The 12,426-nt window shown below is 35.0% G+C and overlaps 1 non-coding gene across 1 annotated transcript; it reads left to right on the top strand.

Moving 5' to 3' along the window:
- The first annotated feature begins 803 nt into the window (after window positions 1-803).
- On the top strand, window positions 804-909 carry LOC128290859 (small nucleolar RNA R71). Its single transcript, XR_008280643.1, has one exon. It is a non-coding gene; the product is annotated as a small nucleolar RNA R71 (small nucleolar RNA).
- Window positions 910-12,426: the final 11,517 nt, after the last annotated feature.

Here is a 12,426-nt window from a genome sequence, read left to right as displayed (position 1 = left end):
TCACCACAGTTTCTTGCATCAATTCTGGCTCAGGCGCAATGAATCCTTCCTTATCTTGAGTACTAATTGCGTTGAGGTGTTCCCTTGGGTTAGGTTCAGTATTACTTAGTAAGCTACCTTGTGGTCGTTCAAAGATTAGTTTGGATAGCTGGCCTATCTGAGTTTCGAATCCTTGGGTCGATGCTTGTTGATTTTTAAGTGCTGTCTCGATATTTGGGAAATGGGTTTCTAACATTGATATGAATTTTGAGAGCATCTCCTCAAGGTTCAGTTTCTTCTCTTGTTGATAAGGTGGCTGTTGAAAACCCTGAGGATTTTGTGGCTTTTGATTCCCTTGACCACCCCAAGAGAAATTTGGGTGGTTCCTCCAACTTGCATTATAAGTATTTCTGTATGGGTTATTTTGAGATCTAAAGTTATTGTTACCCATATAGTTGACTTGTTCCTCTTCGGTTGTAGGATTGAAGGATTGATATTCTGTATGCACACCTCCTCCACTTGAGTCACACCTCATTACTGGATGTACCTGCGTAGAACTAAGTAAACCATCAATATTTTTATTGAGAAGTTCTACCTGATTTGACAGCATAGTAACTGAGTCGACGTTATAAACGCTGGTTGTTTTTGTTGGCCTAGTTCTCATGATTTGCCACTGATAATTATTCAGTGACATCTCTTCTATAAACTCATAGGCCTCTTCTGGTGTTTTATTATTGATGGTTCCTCCAGCAACTGCGTCAATCATCTGTCTTGTCGAGGGATTCACACCATTGTAAAACATTTGAACTTGCAGCCATAGAGGTAACCCATGGTGAGGGCACCTTCGCAATAGATCCTTGTATCTCTCCCATGCATGTAAAGTGTTTCTAAGTCCATCTGCACAAAAGAAGAGATATCATTACGTAATTTAGCAGTTTCAGCCAACGGAAAATATTTTAGTAAAAAATTTTCGGTCATTTGTTCCCAAGTAGTGATAGACCCTTGTGGTAACGAGTTCAACCACTGTTTAGCTTTCTTTCTCAGTGAAAAAGAGAACAACCGAAGGCGAATGGAATTATCAGAAACGCCATTAATTTTGAAAGTGTCGCAAAACTCTAGAAAATTCACCAAGTGAGTGTTGGGATCCTCATCCTGCAAACCATCAAACTAAACAAACTGCTGTATCATCTGAATTGTGCTAGGTTTTAGTTCAAAATTATTCGCAACAATAGCAGGTCTAACTATACTTGACTCAGTTCCTATTAAAGAAGGTTTAGCATAGTCATACATAGTACGTGGAGCAGGATTTTGATTAGCCGCAATTGCAAGAGGTAGCTGATTGCCTTGGTTTTCAGCCATCTCTTCGGTTGGGGGTTGAGTATCGTCTTCTTGCTCGTTTTTTGTGTATCTTAAGCAGCGCCTTATTTCTCTTTGGTTGCTACGAACTGTGCGATCAATTTCTTCGTCAAAAAGTAATGGTCCCGACAGGTTTCTTCTAATCATAAACTATAAAAACCTGCCAAGAGAAAGAAAAAGTAAATTAATTAGCAATAATAATAATTAAATTAAATTAAATTGCAAGAAAAATAAATGGCTAAAGTAATAAAAATTTAGCGTTCCTAATATTTTAGTTCCCCGGCAGGGGCGCCAAAAACTTTATCGCATGATTCGTAACAAGTAATAAATATTTATAATGAAGATCAAACCTAGACTAACTATTATCACGACGAAAAGGCAAGCGCACCTATCGAACAATAGTATAGTAATGGCAAGACCAGGATATCGTACCCAAGGGAACCAAAAGTACTAGTAATAACTATCTTTTTATTATTTAACCTAGAAATAAATAGGGGTTGTTTATTAAACTAATTAACTGACTAAACTAAAGCAAAGAGAAAAGTTGGAAAAAGACTTGAAGAAAAGTAATTGATAAAGATGACACCCAAGGAGGAATCCACCTAGATTTCACTTGTTATCTGACTCTGAACCAGACGATTTATTCACTTGACTTGATCCGTGAGACTCTCTAACCTATATTATTATCTCTTTCGAGACTAATAACGTCTAACCCTCAGTTGAATTAATTTAAATCTCTTTCTTAATTAAAACCCCTAGGGAAGCAGTAAATCGATTTATGGACTCCCTTATTAGGTTTCACCCTAATCCGGCAAAATCGCGTAACCCTATTTCTAGACGTTCGATCAACTCCACTTAATTATGCCAAATCTACTCTTAGACAGGGACTTTTGCTCCTCTGCATAAGCACGTCAAATCATGAATTAATACCCAGAATATTAACTCAAGCATTACGAACACATAATTAAGAACAAATCAAGTATTTATCATACAGTTCAGATAATAATAACAAGATCCATCATAGGTTTCAACCCCTTAGTTATTTAAGGGGTTTAGTTCATAATAAAATAAGAGTACATCTCAAAAGTATGAAAATAACAAAACATAAAGAAAACTCTAAAACCCCTGAAGGAATTCTAAGAGAGATCTTCAGTCTTGGAGTAGCTCCGGCTTTTGGGATGGAACGTCTGGCTTCCTTCAAGTAATTCCCGGCGTGTGGTTTTATACTCCAGAAAAGTTCTGGAGGGGGACCCCCTTCTAAGTCGTACTTAGGGTGTTTATATATCCTTTGGATTGGTTTTCTTCCTCCCTAAGTATCCTTTTCCATGTAAAATACAACTTCTTGAAAAAAGGGACACGCCTGTGTGCCACGGTCGTGTGACGTGATTGCCAAGCTGTGTTCGATCCGTTAAATTGCACACGGCCGTGTGGGTCAATGGCCAGGCCGTGTGAATCTTGAAACCCTTGGTTGACATCCTCGAAAGACACGGGCGTGTGAGCTACCCGTGTGGCAAGGCTTAGGCCATGTCATCTTCTCGATTTGGTTCCTCTTGTCCCTTTTTGGCTCATTTTTGGCTCCTTTTGACTCTTGGTTCTCTCCTGAGTAAAAAACATAAATAAGCGGATTAAGAGCACCAAAATCCACAAATCTAGTAATAAACATCCATAAATATGCTAAGTATTTGGGGTAAAAATATGTATAATTTGGCGTTTATCAATCCTGACCGATAGCTTGCGTGAGCAGACCCTTGAGTAGCTCGAGAATGAGCTTTTATGTGTTATGTGATATGAAGTAGCTTTAGCTACGTATGTGGCACTTATTTACGAGCCTTCCGTGTATCCAATAGTATTCTGAGTGTTCAACAGATAAATCTAAGATGAGTATCTGAATATAGTTACTATGGGAGTAAGCATAAATGCTTAGTAAGTTCACATGAAAATAACAAGTAACATAATCATGCCATTCAACATAAACATTATTTGCATAAACAACACCAAGACATTCATGTTACATTTGCATTTATATCTTACTACAATTTCATCATACTAAGTTCTCAACCCGAGGGTTTAAAGACATACCTGTCAAATTTTCTTATTCACCACACTTACCAACATGTCACCTTTGTATTAGGCATTCTCCTTATTCTATTAGAGATCTCCCGCTGAACACATCGGAATATGATTTCGGATACACGGATAATGTGCACATAAGTGCTATACTCATAGCTAAACAAGCTCAATAGCTTTTGAAATCTATGTAGCCAAGCTACCATGTAACCCGCCCATAAATAAACTCGGACTCAACTCAACGAGCTCGGGCGTTCGCATCCATAAGTGAACTCGGACTCAACTCAACGAGCCCGGATGCCTAGTTACATCTCACGAACTCAGACTCAACTCAACGAGTTCGGAACTCAACCATCCTAGTGACATGTCACTTGTACCCTAATCTATTCCCAAGGTTCAAACGGGATTCTTTTCAATTACACATTTTGATTGCCTTCTTCGAAATGTAGAAACCGATACTTGCTAACATCTCATACTTATCAAGTTGTTCACATAATTTGCATATCACCAAATAATAATTCACAAAACATCATATTTCATGATAATAAGTATCATTTCATATAAATAACATTAAATCACTTAAAATAAAAATTATGTTACCTTATTTACACATGAACTTACCTCGATACAAAATATTAGCAATCGAGCCTATTCCTCGTAAACTTTGTTTTTCCCTCGATTGCGACTTGAATCTCGTTTCTCTTGATCTATAATGCCAAATTAATTTATTTAATAAATTCATTCATCAAAACAGCCCCTAATACGAACTTTGGCAAAATTACCATTTTGCCCCTAAACTTTCACATATTTGCACTTTTGCCCCAAGGCTTGTAAATTAAACCTTATCCTATTTTCTTATGTTTTATGACATGCTGATCATTTTTCCCTTCTATGGCAACATCAAATTCACACTCTAACATGTACTTATGAATATTAGGTATTTTTATCGATTAAGCCCTTTTACTCGTTTTCACTTAAACCCGAGTAGCACAAGTCATCTAGCATAATTTAAAACCTCATATTCTATCATAAAACACCAAAATACACAAATTTCACCTATGGGTATTTTTCCAAATATGAACTCTAGGTTGAATTATTGCTAGCATAAGCTAAATCGAGCTACCGGGATTTCAAAAATATAAAAATCATTAAAAATGGGCATAGAAATCACTTACAATCAAGGCTTAAAAGCGTTGAAACCCTAGCATGGTGGAGTGCAAAATTTGGAAGCAACTTATGGAGAAGATGATCATTTTTGTGTTATTTTTCCTATTTTATTTCATTTAATATCCAAATGACCAAAATACCCTTCCTTACTAAACTTTCAAAAATTCCATCCATGTCCAATTTTTGTCCATAAACTTAGAAATTGGTCAAATTGCTATTTAAGACCTCCTCATTAATATTCCAAAGCAATTTCATACTAAAAATTTCTAGAATACAAGTTTTGCAAATTATTCGATTTAGTCCCTAATTTCAACTTAAGCACTTTATGCATAGAATTTCATCACGAAATTTTCACACAATCATGAAATCATATCATAAACCTCAAAATAATTATAAAATAATTATTTCTATCTCAAATTTGTGGTCACAAAACCACTATTCTGATTAGGCCCTAATTCGGGATATTACAAGATATATGATAAATATAAATGATGATTACGTGTTAGGCTTTTGGGCCAAATTGAAATGTGATCTAATATGTTTATATGCTTAAATTGTATTTCAACAAGTAAATTATCAAGTAACTTGACAGAAGACCCAAGGGGTAAGTCAATGAGAAGAATGAGTAAGAGATTATGTTATGAGTTGATATAGGTATGTATACCGAACTCATGAGTAATGCCTTGGTATATGACAAACTTATGATAAGGTTGTTTATGTGATGAGTAAGTTTAAGTAATTTGATGAAATACAAATTTATGTTCATTATGTTAAATGTATGTTAAATACTTATTTAGATAGCTTGTTATTTGCATATGGACTTACTAAGCTTTGAAGCATACTCCCTTATTTACCCATCTTTTCTAGATTAATTTAGCTAGCTCAGGTTGGAGACCGCTGGAGATGCCATCACACTATCAAGCTATCATTTGGCATGTATAGAGACTTTGTCTTTTGATTAATGATGTCATTATTAATTTCGCCAAGTGCATTGGCTTATAATGATTTGGTGATTCATTTTGTATATGGCCATGAGATGTGACTCATATTGTTTATTGGGTTGTAAACCTATTCATATATACATGCATGTGCCTATGTAATTGTGATGTGGTTGGTTGTTGTGTGTATGTAATGAAATTTGTTGTGGCTATGGATGTTTGATGATGGAATAGTGAATGAATGGCATGATGGCAGCTGAGACATGAGTATGTTAAATAGAATTAAACTGCAACTCTTAGTGTAACACCCCAAACCCAGCCTGAAAGTTTGGCTCGAATCTGGCGTGTCATATTGAAGTGTTTTTCGAAAACCATGTTTCCATTAAAAATCCTTCTTAATAATTAAAAACTTATACCCTTTTTAAACACTTTTAAAAAACCTCAGCTGAATAACATTCTTAACAACTTTGTAAAAATCTTGGCAGTTACAGAAGCTTAATTTAAAAACAATTGCGGATACGTGATATTTTGAACAACAGTAGTTGCTTTGAAAAACCGTGTTCTAATACTAGCAATTATAATAACAATAAATAAAATTCCCAATTTGAAATCCAAAAAATTACAACGGCTTTACTACAACCCACATAAAAACATTTAAAAGTAATAATCAAAACTGTAACATAAACAGTGTGTGTGGCTTCCTCCGAGCCCCTCACAGCTTCGATCCGTCTAAGGTGGAAATTACCGAAGGTTAATAAACGGGTGAGTTTACGAAAACTCAGTGAAATCCCTACTATATAAAAGGGATCGGTCATATAAAAGAATTAAAAGTCCGCCCTGACCTACTTACACTTTCAGATTAATTGGGCCTTAGCCCATTGTAACAGACAGTACCAGATGGGCCTTAGCCCATTACAGAATAAGAAACATTATCGAACTAGAATCAAAATGAGAATCGAATCGAATCGAATCGGTGATGTAATCGAATCGTAATGTGAATGCAATCCCAACCCAATCCAGCCGTATACACCCCCGTACCAACCTTACACCATGTAGGGAGACAACTCGACCCACCTATCCGCTACACACCATAGAATCTGTAGCATGACTGCCAGAACAGATATTGTGACAGAGTCACCAGATACAGATATTGTAGCAGAGCCACCAGAACAGATATTTGTGGCATAGCCACTAGAAATAGATAATGTGCCAAAGCCACTTAACAGAATATGTGGCACAAAGCCATCGATAACTACATTATGTTAGGCACATAGCCATCAACTAGAGTAACATAACCGGCACACAGCCCTAGGTAAATGTGATCGACACAGAGTCGTCAATAACCATATATTGGCACGTAGCCTTAGGCAAATACGTTTGGCACACAGCCATAATCAGGTTGGCACAGAGCCATATGTAGGTTGGCGCAAAGCCATAATCAGAATAATTGGCTTTAAGCTATTGGTAGTTGCATCATGTTAGGCACATAGCCATCAGTGACAGTAATATGGTCGGCACACAGCCTCGGGTAAATATGATCGACACAGAGTCATCAATAATCATATATTGGGCTTAAAAGCCACCGGTGGATCCACAGTCGTCAAGCAACCATGCGATCCTAACAGATCAGATCTTCCTCCGTACAAAATCCCAACCCATGCAACATGTCATGTATGCAGAATGTCATGCCCATATTTGAATCAAACAATCACAGTCAAGTCATTCATCACCAACATATATTCACAATCAAATCCGTCAACCACACAGTCCAAGTCAGTCACTTGCCCACAAGGGCAAAATAGTTATTTAACACCCTAAGGGCAAAATGGTAATTTTACCCCACGAGGGTATCTTAGTAATTCTACCCTACAGGGGTATTTCAGAATTTCAACCCTACAAGGGTATTTCGGTAATTCTACCCTACAGGGGTATTTCAGTAATTCTACCCTACAGGGGTATTTCGATAATTCTACCCTACAGGGGTATTTCAGTAATTCTACCCTATAGGGGTATTTCGGTAATTCTACCTTATAGGGGTATTTCGATAATTCTACCTTACAGGGGTATTTCACTAATTCTACCCTATAGGGGTATGTTGGTAATTCTACCTTACAGGGATATTTTAGTAATTCTACCCTATAGGGGTATTTCAGTAATTCTACCCTATAAAGGTATTTCAGTAATTTTGTAAATCGAGGGTAAAATGATAATTCTGTAAATTGGGGGTACTTTGGTAATTTTACAAGTCGAGGGTATTTCGGTAATTTGGTAAATTAAAGTATTCTAAGCACAGATAACAATACGAATGGGCCTAAAGCCCATTCTCGGCCCAAATGGGTCCATACGCTCGTATGGCCCTTTTAGCCCAAATCTAGCCACAGATATGAGATTCACCTAGCCTAGTCTAATATTTACTACACAATCAAACAACTTATCCAATTGGGCCCGTAGGCCCATTGGGCCCACATGGCCCCTTTCGACCCATCGCGCCCCGAAGTAGCCATCCTACAACTAGAGTAGTCAGAAATACACACTTGATAGGAGAATGGAGTTAATCCGCGCTCCGAGTACTCTTAGCCGACGCCCAACCCAAATGAGCATGCCATAAAGCGAAAGGGATCAGCCAAAAAAGGTACATTTACTCTCCTCATGGTTCTCTCTATTTAAAGCCAGCTTCGCATCCACTCTTATGTTAGCTTCCCGATGTGGGATCCCTACATCATCAGAGTTTAAATTAACCACCAACTCTTGCCACCCCCTGTTAGCAAAATAAATGCTCTTTGATTGCCATGAGTTTCGAACCCTGGACCTCCTTGCCAACTCTATGACGCCACCTTCCTGCCTCTTATGTGGCGCTACTTTGCCACTAGACTATAAGGCTTTTTGTGGCACAATTTCTCCAACAATATTCTTAAGGCCTACCTACTACACCCAGGGTTTGATTCGCCTTAAACTAAAATTTTTACTAGAGTCTAGGTTTGAACCTAGGACTTCTCCAACACTTCTCAGCACACTTAACCACTAAAACAAGCCTTCATTAACAAAATTTACATGCACAACAAAATATTATAAGCTGCCTTCAACTGCTTCCATGCTCAAGGCCCAAAACTTCTAGGCCCAAATTCAGGGTGTTACACTTAGTGCATGCAAACTTATAAATTTGGCTTGACAAAGTATGAAGTCATGCATGTATTAGTAAAGATGAAAGGATCATGATCATGTCTTGTTTGTGTATGTTTAAGTGCTTGATTATACCATGTTGATTGCCTTTGAAGTCATGTATGTGTATGTGCATAAGGATGGAAATTGGCTTGGAAAATAGCCTCAAAGTTGTCCACACGGGTAGACACACGAGCATGTGTCTAGGCCGTGTGTGACACACGGTCTGGCTTATAGGCGTGTGTTCCGGCCATGTATCCCCTGCATGACCTTGTTTTCACGGAAAATTTTCTAAGTCTTCCAAGTGTTTCCAAAGTTCTCGGTTTAGTCCTGAACCACACCCAATGTATGTTTTGGGCCTCGTGGGCCTGTATAAGGGACGATATGCATGTGAATGAAAATTTTAAATTTGAGTGGAAATTCATGACTCAAAAATGTATGTTTGTTTGAGTTTAAGTCCGATAATACCTTATACCCTATTCCGGTGTTGAATACAGGAAAGGGGTGTTACATCAACCACATGATAAACCATTTCATAAGAAAATACATCTTTTGATTCATATCACCTTTTCATGAACATAAGCATATTTCCATTTGGAAACTTTGTAATGACCCAAATTTTACTGTTGTCGAAAGTGAATTCTCGGGTCTCCGTTTCTGAAAAATGGATTCGTAAATATTTATTAAAAATATTTACGAAGTAAAATGAGTGGTTAATTAAAGTTTAATTAAATGAATTTAACTTAATTAAGAATGATTAGGAAAAAGGACTAAATTGAATGAAGTGTGAAAGTTTCATTATAGATTAAAAAATAAAAAGACCAAATAGACAATTATGCCTAACGATTAATTGAGGCAAGAATGAATGAAAAATCTAAGATTTTTCTTAGATTAATTGATTAATTTATTATTATGATTTTTATTATTAAATTTATATTATATTATGAATAAATTAAATAAAGACAAGTGTATGGCGTTGATTTGATACAAGTGTATAAATAAAAATACATATACAAGTGTATAAATAAAATACATACATTTGTAATATATGTATTTAATTATTAATAGATATTTATTATTAAAAAGATATTTATTAATTAAATAATTATATTATAAGATTTTATGTGATAAATAAATTAAAAGTAATATATTAATATATATACATTTGTAAAATACATGTATATTTACTTATTATATAAGTATATTATTAAGTTATTATATATATATAGTAAATGAAATAAAAGAAAGAAAGGAAACAAAAGAGAAAGAAGCAGAATAGCAAACGGGACAAGAAGGAAGAAAAGGGGAAAGAAAAAGAAAAGGGATAATTAGGGTTTGGAAGCTTCAAACTTTAATAGGTAAGTCATTTTAGCCCTTTTTACTTAATTTTGATGTTCTGGAAGCCTTGAAACAAGGTTTTGATGAAATTAAATGGATATTTTGAAAATTATTAGATTTCTAGATATTGTTCATGATGAATAAAATGATGAATTAAGGGCTAAATTAATGGAAATTCAAGTTAGAAGTGAAATAAGGATTGAATTGTAAAGTAAATCATAAGTTTTGAATAGTAAGGACTAAATTGAAAGAATTACAAAATTATGGATTTATGATGAAATTAAAGAGTTGAAATTAGTTTAAAGTGAATATTGAATTAAAATATTAAGTTAAATGTGAAGAATAAAAGTTAGTCTTGGTTTAGGGACTAAATTGGAATTTAGGCAAAAGTTGGATAGAAATTGAAATATTCAATATGAAAATTGAATGGTAATGTATTGATAATATTTAATTGATTTTCTAGCTAGCGTTGTGCCGAAAAATCTCGGGTAGGCAAGGAAAAGACAAAGCCGATGAGAGATAGCTCAGAAATTACGGTTTGCATTTCTATAATCCGAACTTAATACTTAATTGTTGAATTATTTACTTGATAAGTATAGTAAGTATTTAAAGGTAAATATTTGAATAGGAATAAATATTGATTGGAATTAAAGAGTGAATTTTATTATTAATTGTTATATTTTGAATGAATGTTATGGTAAATAATTATGAATAAGTGTTTATTGTGGAATTTGATTATATGTTAATGAAAAGTGAATTGAATTATATTAAATTGTATTGATTTATTAAATTATGTGATTAATTGAGGAAATATATACATATTGATTGAAAATCGAAAATTTGTTAAATACCCTATTAATAGTATCGGGCTAAGTCGAATATAGTTGGCATGCCATAGGATTGAAAGTGTTCAGGGATATTCCGACTTTGTGTCGATGAAACACTATAAGTGTCGCCTTACTGTTACTATTCCGGATTTGTTCCGAAAGGGTACTCCGTATCTTACTGTTACTATTACTATTCCAGATTCATTCCGATGAGGTGTGACAACCCGAATTAGGGCCTAATCGGAATAGTGGTTTCGTGACCACAAATCCGAGATAGAAATAATTATTTTATAATTATTTTGGGGTTTATGATATGATTGCATGATTGTGTGAAAATTTCGTGATGAAATTCTATGCCTAAAGTGCTTAAATTGAAAGTAGGGATTAAATCGAATAAGTTGCAAAATTTGCATCCCAGAAGTTTTTAGTATGAAATTGTTTTGGAATATTAATTAGGAGGTCCTAAATAGCAATTTGACCAATTTTAAGTTCATGGACAAAATTAGGACATGGAAGGAATTTTGAAAGTTTAGTAAGGAGGGCATTTTGGTCATTTGGATATTAAATGAAATAAAATGGGAAAAATAACACAAAATTGATCATCATCCTCCTTAGTTGCTGCGAATTCTCCTCTCTCCATAGCTAGGGTTTCTTCAATTTTCAAGCTCCATAGTAAGTGATTCCAAGCCCGCTTTTAATGTTCTTTACGTTTTGGAATCCGGAAGCTCGATTAAGCTTATGCTAGTAATAATTTAACCTAGGGTTCACATTTGGAAAAATACCCATAGGTGAAATTTGTGTATTTTGATGTTTTATGATAGAATATGAGGTTTTAAATTATGTTAAATAACTTGTGCTACTCGGTTTTAAGTGAAAACGAGTAAAAGCAGATAATCGGTAAAAATACCTATTGTTCATAACTATATGATAGAGTGAGAATTTGATGTTGTTGTAGAAGAAAAAATGTTCAGCATATCATAAAATATAAGAATAAGGGTTGAAATTAAATTCCGAGCCTAGGGGCAAAATTGTAATTTTGAAAAGTTAGGGGCAAAATGTAATTTTTCCATGATGTGATTTTTGGATTGAAATAAATAGTATGAGTATTAAATGAGCTAAATGTGTTATTATAGATCAAGAAAGACGGAATTGATCTCGAGCAGGGGAAGGAAAAAGTTTTGGACTAAATTGCAAAATTTCCACATTTTGCACCAAGGTAAGTTTGTATGTAAATATTACAATAATTTCATGTACATTCTTATATTTCAGCCTATTATATAAATATACTAGCTGATGTTAAAATATAAATCGACTATTGGAAGAATGGAAATAAATATAGAGAGAGATCCGGTTGAACATTTGGAGAGATCGAATGAAATAGAGGAGCGTAGCTAGGTCACATGTATGATGCTGAGTGCACATCATGTGTACAAGAAAGCTACTGAGACACCCTGTAGTAGCTAGGTCACATGTGTGATACGAGATGTATCCCATGTAGACAAGAGAGCTACGTGAAAGATAAATGTAGCTAGGTCGCATGCGTGATTCCAAGTGAAGGACACCATGTAGACAAGAGAGCTACGTGAAAGATAAAT

This window comes from Gossypium arboreum, chromosome 3 (assembly GCF_025698485.1).
Source record: "Gossypium arboreum isolate Shixiya-1 chromosome 3, ASM2569848v2, whole genome shotgun sequence".
NCBI lineage: Eukaryota > Viridiplantae > Streptophyta > Magnoliopsida > Malvales > Malvaceae > Gossypium > Gossypium arboreum.
This window is presented reverse-complemented; position numbering and strand designations above follow the sequence as displayed.